The sequence below is a fragment of the Amia ocellicauda genome, chromosome 7 (assembly GCF_036373705.1).
Source record: "Amia ocellicauda isolate fAmiCal2 chromosome 7, fAmiCal2.hap1, whole genome shotgun sequence".
Classification (NCBI taxonomy): domain Eukaryota; kingdom Metazoa; phylum Chordata; class Actinopteri; order Amiiformes; family Amiidae; genus Amia; species Amia ocellicauda.
Window position 1 is genome coordinate 45,046,071 of NC_089856.1, and position 8,136 is coordinate 45,054,206.

The window sequence follows — 8,136 nt, forward strand, 5'->3', positions numbered from 1 at the left end:
AGCATCAGAACTGAACCACGGAGCAATGGAAGAAGGTGGCCTGGTCTGATGAATCACGAGTTCAAGGTGTTGACTTGGCCTCCAAATTCCCCAGATCTCAATCCAATTGAGCATCTGTGGGATGTGCTGGACAAACAAGTCCGATCCATGGAGGCCCCACATCACAACTTACAGGACTTAAAGGATCTGCTCCTAACGTCTTGGTGCCAGATACCACAGCACACCTTCAGAGGTCTAGTGGAGTCCATGCCTCGACGTGTCAGGGCTGTTTTGGCAGCAAAAGGGGGACCTACACAATATTAGGCAGGTGGTCATAATGTTATGACTGATCGGTGTATATATGCACAATGCCTATACAAATTTTATACCCCCTTGAACTTTTTTTTAACATTTAGCTGTGCCAGTGCAGAGTTCCATGCCTTTAAATGAGGATTATTTTGCACTTATTTACACACCATTCTCTACACTCTTCAGGGCAAAAAGTATTTATTGTGAAAAATATTATATTAAAAAAATACAAAACTGAAATATCATAATTGGATAAGTCTCCAACCACCAGAGGTAACAGTTGGTGGGAGCACATGCCAGCAATTACAACTGTGAGTCAGCTGGTGTCTTTGCACACCTAGATTTGGCCATATTTGACCATTTGACAATTCAGTGTGCTGTGATTTGGGTTTGTGCCAAACATAACACTTTAGGCCTAAAATTTCAATTTCAGTAACTCCAGACCACAAAACTTTTTACTACATGGCTATATAATCTCCTGAGTGTTTCAGATGGACTTTCTTGAGTAAGGGCTTCCACCCCACCATACAGCCAATATTTGTTGAGTGCTTGGGATATTGTTCTCACACACACTGTGACCAGTCTTGGCCATAAAAGCCTGTAGATCTGGCAAAGTTGTCATTGGCCTCTTGGTAGCCTCCCTAGTCAGTCTCTTTCTTGGCCAGTCATCCAGTTTGGAGGGATGGCCTAATCTAGGCAGGGTCTTGGTGTTGCCACACACCTTCCACTTCTTAATAATCATCTTGACCAGTTCCAAGGGATATGCAAGGCTTTGATATTTCTTTATACCCATACCCTGATCTGTTCCTTTCGACATCGTTGTCCCAGAGTTCTTTTGAAAGCTCCTTGATGCTCACGGTTGAGTCTTTGATTTAAAGTGCACTACCCACCAAAAGGAACCTACAGCTACTGCTGAATTTATCCTCAAATCATGTGAATCACTACAATTTAGCAAAGGTCGAGGCCACTTGGTGTTTGATTGTATTGCTTACACCTGAGCTAATCAAAGATTGCATATTACAAGGGGTTGGACATTTATCCAACCAGGCTATTTCAGTTTTTATTTTTAATTAACTTTCTACAAATTTCTAGATTTTCTAGAAGTTGTGGCATAGTATGTGTAGATGAATGATTTAAATTCCAGGCTATAAAGCAACAAAATGTGAAAAGGGTGTAGACTCTCTATAGGCACTGTATATGTGTGTGTGTGTGTGTGTGTGTGTGTGTGTGTGCCATTGGAAACTATTATAATACTATGATACAGCTATAGTAAAAGATATGTGCAAAAATCCTGTGGTAAACAGTGAATGTACTAGGGTAAATGTGCATAAGTCAGGAAGAAAGAAAAGGAAAAAGGAAGAAAACGAAGAAATGCATTTGCATAATATTGGGAATAAATTATTGGAAACTGAAATTCTTCTGTGTGGTAATAAGGTGTCAATATTAGCTGATACTAATCGGGCTGTTTCATCTCACACCTTTTGGAAAAAAATATGATTCATTCTCATTTCGAAAGAAGCCGTGTAATAAAAAAAAAGAAAAGAAGAAAAGAAGAAATAAGAATCAGACTTCCCAAAAGTGTATTAGTCTATTCTGCAGATTCACCGAGAGCAGAGCAACACCTATCTTGTGCGTAAGTGTTTTCTCACTCAGTCTCCCGCCAACGGAAAACACGGTAAATAAATATCAAACTTGCACATGCAAACTTTTTTCTTTTTTCTATTTTTGTAGTTGCCAATTCCCGTATTTGGCATAAATATTTTTGTATTTCTGCTTGTGGTCACAAATGCCCTGGTAACACATAAATGCGAGGCATGTGAACTGCACAACCGCATTCAATGAAAACTGCATTTGACTGCAGATTAGAAAGGGGCGGTGTGTAACAATTGGACAGCTAGACCGTAGAAGTGGAAACCACACACTTTCCCGCCCTCCAAACCCCTGCTGGTCTAATTCAATTCAGTGAAATATATTTTTCACAGTTTTCTCTGTGCTGCATCAGATAAGAAAAATCTGCATTGACTTCACTGATAAAACGCAGTATAATAAGTAATTGTAATTAAACTAAATTAATCACTGAATAACACTGTTTTAAATCAACTGCAGTTGCATTTTGCCTCTTCCTGGCTCTACACCTTTACAGATGTTATACTTTCAGAAAAATAGAAGGACTTTATGATTCAGCACCAAAAAATATATTATTTTTATTAAAAAATGTTTTTTTCCAGCTGGTTTTCAAAAGAGGCAAGTGAAAAGCCTTGCATCTGCTGCCACATCCCTGCACCCCAGTTTCCCTAAAGGTGCAGAAAGTGCATCCCTGATAAACTGAATATTAACCCTTTTGGAATGACCAGAGCAATAGCCGTGCAAACCTGTTATTTTACCTCCTTTGGAAAACCTTTCTATAGCTGAAAAGGTCAGATGCTCCACCTGAATCACTTCTACCTGAGTAAGAACATAATAACATAAGAAAGTTTACAAACGAGAGGAGGCCACTCGACCCATCGTGCTCGTTGGTAAACCTCTCCAGAAACAGTGAGACTACACGGAGGGCGAGAGTACAGGAGAGGAAAAGACTTAATTTCGCTCTGTGCTAGATTTGTCAACAAACGAGTGACCTGTTTATCAGAGGCTGGCCCGAGACACCTGCAGTGCAGCCCGTGCCGTCCCTCCACTCTAACCTGTGCAGTTGGCATTCAAATCAGCCGTGTTCCTCATTTCTGCGTTTGCACGCAGGGGATCCCCCCTCCTTTACTTTAACTTAGATTTGAAACTGACAGCTATTAATTATATAAAAGCAAATATCTGAAGAAGAAAAAACTAAATTGCATAAACGTAAGAAACAGCCTTGTTAGTGTATTCCGCCCAGCAAACTGGTACTCTCTGATTTCAATAATAACGGCAAAACAGTGTTTCGGTATCTATCCTCCGGATGAAAACCGTTGGAAGTTTTTGTACCAGAAAAGAGAAAATGGCTGACTTCTATCAAGAGACTGTAAAAATAAATATATGCATGTATGTATACACCTGTATTAATATATACAGTTAGGTCCATAAATATTTGGACAGTGACACAATTGTCATCATTTTGTCTCTGTACGCCACCAAAATGGATTTGAAAGGAAACAATCAAGATGTGCTTTAAGTGTAGACTTTCATCTTTAATTTGAAGGTAGTTACCTCCAATTGGGTGAACAGTGTAGGAATTACACCAATTTTTGTATGTGGGTCCCCCAATTTTAGGGGCTCAAAACTAACATAATCATGAATTAAATTGGGAGTTTCAATACTTGGATGCAAATCCTTTGCAGTCAATGACTGCCTGAAGTCTGGAACCCATAGACATCACCTGATGCTGGGATTCTTCCCTGGAGATGCTCTGCCAGGCCTGTCCTGCACTTGTCTTTTGTTTCCTTTCAAATCTACTGTGGTGGCATACAGAGCCAAAATGATGACAATTGTGTCCCTTTCCAAATATTTATGGACCTAACTGTATATTCATATATGTACAAATCTGAAGTTACTAGGTTCTTGCCAGTTGTGTACAGATAAAGTTCATTAGATCTGTACATTTGTACATCTTGGCTGCTGAGATCTCAGGAGACTTCAGCGCAGTTCCTGATATCTTCATATCGATTTTAAAATGGGAAATAGTGCCTGACCATTAAATGAACATACGCCACCTGAGGGGCATGGCTTAGGTTTGACGCTGAAGTGAAACAGTGTCCTGTGCGTCACACAGTCACGACTGCAAAGGTGATCAACCACTGCTGAGGGGTCCTCACTCACAGTGTATTGCCCTGTATTTTCAACGGGCAGGAATGTGCTACTTGTAAGTCACCTTGGACCGTTAGGAAATAAAGCCACAGAAAATAGTCAGATTTGCACAGTAATATCCCCTCATTTCCCAATGTCCGTCTTCAACATTCATTGTGTTGAATTTCCTTCCCTTCTCTACAGCAGCCCAATACCATAGTCCTAATCTATCAGGGCAGCATCAAGATGACGATGAGGGGAAGTGAGGCTGTTTTCATAGAGCTGAAGGCCTTGTGAATCAATGCAAAGGAGAGAGAAACAAGGATATCTTGCCATTGTAGATTTAACTACAACATAGGGACAGTAAACTCTAGACAGTGACAAATAAACCAAGGCACAAACACAACCACACCCGTAAGATTGATCTGCAAACTCGCGTTCTGAAAATACACTTCCTGTAGCTTTTCATTTGTTGGTGTGTCTCTGACTGGGGCAGTAAATACTAGCTGTCCAGTCTCTTTTGTTCTCTGTTGTAATTAAAGAAACGAAGCTGCCAGTGCAGGAGGCCAGTAGATTAGCCGTTGCCGGGAACAGAAGTGCAGTCTTCCTGTCGCCGAGTCCTGAGCACTAACTCATTTGGACATTTACTACTGAATATTGACTTTAAACAAGGAGCTCCTCAAAGTGGGAACAGTGGAAAATGTTTGACCCCTTGCCTTTTTAAATATGTTTTTCTTTCAAAATGCCTAAACATACATCAAATGTGCATTTGTGCATTGTACTTACTCAAGCAATCTAATACTTTTTTTTGTAATCCTGCTGCTCATTATAGTGAGATGGTCGGATTATGCAAAATGTACATAAAATGCCTAAAGCTTTCATACACTGTAGTGCTTGTCAGCCTGTACTGTTAGCCCATATCTATGTTTTTTTGTGTACTATTTTGATTTATTTGTCAAAATCAGTTCAGAGTTTAACTGGCACCCCTACACATTTCTCTGGGCCACACAGATGTCCAATGGGCTCAGACACGAAGTCGCTCAAACACACATATACTTAACGAACAACATTTATCTAAAAACAAATGAATCGCTCACATCCGCTCAGTTGCTAATGAAGGCACGTGAATCCCTTCAACTGACACTTTGTGCCATACGTATATATATGTGTGAGTGTGACTGTGTGTGTGTGTGAATACGTTTGACTGTGTGTGCAGTTTGTTTCATTTGTTGTTGTTTTCTTATTCAATACATGGGGATCAGAATCAACACCCACACGCGTGGTTTGAAATCCCCAACGTCTGCTTTCTGAATGACGAGGGAGCACTGTGCGTCTGTCAGTCAGGGTGAAAGTAAGTGTACCTGGGGTACTTGTAGCAATAAAAAAACAGCATCCACTGCCACCTTGGACCTCACAGGTAAGAGCAGGCCGATAGTTCATAGTGCGTGTGTCACGCGTGTGTGCGTTACTGTGCCTGCTGCTGCTGTTGATCTGGACATTTCTCTTTCAGCCTCACCAACATCAGCAGGGCTTTTGAACATGGGGGTTGAAGTACAGCCCCACAGGGTGTAGAGTTGAGAAGGAGAAAGAGAAGGAAGCATAGGAGGGAGATGAAGACAAAATGAAGAGAAAGGAGAGGAAGAAAGAAAAGGAAATGAGAAAGAAGATGAAAAAGATTAAGGAAGGAGATGGGAAGAGAAGGGAGGAGAAGAAGAAGAAATAAGAAGCAAAAAAGAGTAGAAAGATGGGGCAGGAGGAGGATAAGAGGAAGATGAAGATGAAAGAATAAGAAATATCGCCACTCAATTTCAGAAATCTGAAATTCCTCTGTGTTGTAACAAGGCGGCAATATGAACTGATTTACTTTTTGTTTCTCTCACGAATGGAACTGTTTCATTTGACACCTTTTGGGAGGAAAAAAAAGATAGGAGTATCGATATGTAGATATGATTCACTGTCATTTCAAAAGAAACCGTGATGAGAAAAAGTAAAAACTTCCCAAAGTCTAGAGCTGACAAAGCTTTTTGCTGATTTATCAGTCTGAGCAATACGTCTACTGTGCGTTTTCTCACACCGACAAAGCGACGTTCAGGTCCATGCACTTTATTCTGCTGGGACTCACTGTGATGGCAGCTCCCCTAGGTGCCGGCCTGTGTCACGGTCTCTCTGACAGCCCTGTGCGTCCCTCCCCTGATACAGACTGGGTACAGAAAGACTGCCATCTTTATCAGCCATGATCAGAACAAGGGCGTCGGTCCATCGCCTCATGGGAGGTGAACTCAGATCAGAGGTGGACAATGCTCTGAAGCCTATTATTGACACACAGCCCTTACTTTACTGTACATTACTATAGATTTATACGAATACGCTTCCAGAAAGAATTTGACCGCAGGGTACAAATAAAAGACCGAACCAAGAAGACACAATGGGGATGGATGATGTGCATCAAGTAAAAATTATGAAAGTTTTATTTTCTTTTCACACAGCAGAAGAAGGACAAGGAAAACATTCTGTGACAAAATACATTTTTATCAAATATTTTAACCTGTGCGTCATACACAGACTATACATACTGTATCTGTTCTAGTAAGAATAAATGACTAAACAAATAAACACTATATAAGAACACTCACTTCAGCAACACCCGCACTGTACCGCTTGGTGCTGTGGGCAGGGTGACATCACCCAGGCTGAGCCCCAGTGCATCCTGGACTTCCCCAACAGCGCTCATGTCTAAGTTTTGGGTGAACTGGGGGTCCTTAATTAGGGAGAAAGATGGGGGGGGAACGCAAACTGGCTCAATACAATACCAATAAAGACATCTGAAGTATTAACTTCCTTCTAATAGGTCAGAGGACTTACACATCACTGGCAAAACTCTGCAAATACTGTATGGGTGCTAGTGTGTCAAATCAAATAGCCTGCAATGTATTTCTCAGGCCAGGCGGGATTGAAGGCACAGCAGCTCTTTAAACCGGAGCGTCACCACTAGCAGCAAACTCTCATTTATTTCATGAGCACCGGCGCCACCTTGTGGTAAACACAGGACTGTCATGCAGGTGATTTATTTTTAAACTCACTGAAAAACCATGGATGTTGCATATTGGACTGAATAAAATAAAATAAATAAAGACACATTACTAATAGATTAAAATAAATAAATAATGCAAATGAGGTACAGCTGTCAGTAAGTCTTCATCAATGTAATTGTTGTTTATGATCCATCTACAGATTGAAACAGTACAAACATGATATCGCTGTGTGTGAGACATTGTTAAACGCAGGAGTATTGGTGGTATTTTTCAGTATTATGTGTTTCCCCCACACAGACTTGTGTGAAAAAGACATATCCTGTTGTGCTTCGGTGAACTTTAACACAACATTGTTCAAGTTACACTCTAAAACAGATGTGTACGTCTAGTGTGTGTAATAATAATACAAAGAAGGAGGAGGAGGAGGAAGCAGGAAGAAGAAGAAGAAGAATACGTCGTCATACTGAATTGAGCGAGTGTATTGTGACGTTGTATTGTGATGTACAGTACTGGTCAACTGTGAGAGGACAGAGCACACGTCCGCAGCAGTGCAGTGTATTTGTGTAAATGACACTACTGAATACTCCTGCTCCTGCTCCTGCTCCTGCTCCTGCTCCTCCTCCTCCTCCTCCTCCTACTACTACTACTACTACTAATAATAATAATAATAATAATAATAATAATAATAATACATCTTAAACATTGCTTTTCCATTGGTTATTGGCTGTGTAATTCCATAGTCTTTGGTTTTGAATACTACCTGGAGAGGGTGGACCTGTCTTCGCTGATGCGACTCGTGTTTTGAGCGAGTTGCCCGTGCAGCCCTGTGACCCACCGTCCGCACAGCGCCTGACAGCCGAGCCCTGGAGACGCGCCTGAACGCACTAGCAGTGCGGACTGACCGCAGGCCCAGCGGAGCCGCACTCCGCCAGAGCCGCACGTCCTCATGGACGACAAGCAACGCGAAAGCGGTATTGATATTACTGGCGAGTCGCATTATGAGTGGTACCTAAACATTCAAAACATGTATTCAAAAAATATTCAAAACATGTAACGGAAT